This window comes from Mustelus asterias, unplaced genomic scaffold (assembly GCF_964213995.1).
Source record: "Mustelus asterias unplaced genomic scaffold, sMusAst1.hap1.1 HAP1_SCAFFOLD_632, whole genome shotgun sequence".
Lineage (NCBI taxonomy): Eukaryota > Metazoa > Chordata > Chondrichthyes > Carcharhiniformes > Triakidae > Mustelus > Mustelus asterias.
The window spans coordinates 234259-235270 of NW_027590581.1; the positions used below are offsets into that span (position 1 = coordinate 234259).

General features: G+C 39.5%; 1 non-coding gene across 1 annotated transcript; it reads left to right on the forward strand.

Annotated features, from left to right (window-relative positions):
• The first annotated feature begins 731 nt into the window (after nucleotides 1-731).
• Nucleotides 732-804, forward strand: trnav-aac (transfer RNA valine (anticodon AAC)). Its single transcript has one exon. It is a non-coding gene; the product is annotated as a tRNA-Val (tRNA).
• The last annotated feature ends 208 nt before the right edge of the window (nucleotides 805-1012 follow it).

Sequence of the window (1012 nt, forward strand, 5' to 3'; positions counted from 1 at the left end):
ATCGAGACTCAGCGCGGATCTACTGGACTTTCCGGTAAACGTCCATAAGTTATGCGCATGAATGTTCCACGCCCGTAACAAAAAAGGCTCAACTGTCACGAACAGATAATTCTTGATTCTCCTCCATTTAAATGCAGTTGACTTTGTTTAAAAGCTGACGATAGTCAATCTCAAATTTGTGATCTGTATTGCCCGGTGATACGCTTCGTTCTGTTGGTCAGTTATGTTTGGAATTCAGTGATGTACAATTTCAGAGATATTCATTTCATAATGAGGACATATGTGTTAAATAATGCATTGATATTAAATATTGAAACAAATACTGATAACAATTGTACAATGAGCTTTGATAAAGTTTCATCTGGACTCGAAACGTCCGCCCTTTTCACTCCTTACAGGTGCACCAGACATTGTGAGATTTTGCAGCATTTTCTCTTTTCTCATCCGCAGTAATTTGCTTTTATTACTGAGTACAATTGATTGAGATGATTCGAAGAAAAATGAAAATGATGCATTAACGAATGGGCAGAAATCATTGCTCCCTTAGATATTTGCCAGAAGAACGATTTTGAATTTTGATGTTCGGGATAAGTCGTACAATCAGATTGAACGTAACGGTTATCTTCCTGAATTCAGTGACATGGGCTCTCAGTCTCACCATCCGAACCTGCAGCATCACAGCGTAGTTGAACATTGCAGACAGGCAGATTTGCTCCAGTGCAATTACAGCTGTTTCTGTAGTGTAGTGGTTATCACATTCGCCTAACACGCGAAAGGTCCCTCGTTTGAAACCAGGCAGAAACACTCATTGAGCTTCCTCATGTCGCGTAAGGGAAAATTGATTGATTTTTGTTTGTTCCTAATCATTATACGAGCCTCGATGTTAACGGCATGTTATCATTGCTCTGACGTCACCCTCAATTGCTTTCTGTGAAATAAGAAACGCTTTTTTTTGACGCACTGACAGGAAAGTTCGATTTTGATACCGAACACTTATTCGCATCTCATTCAG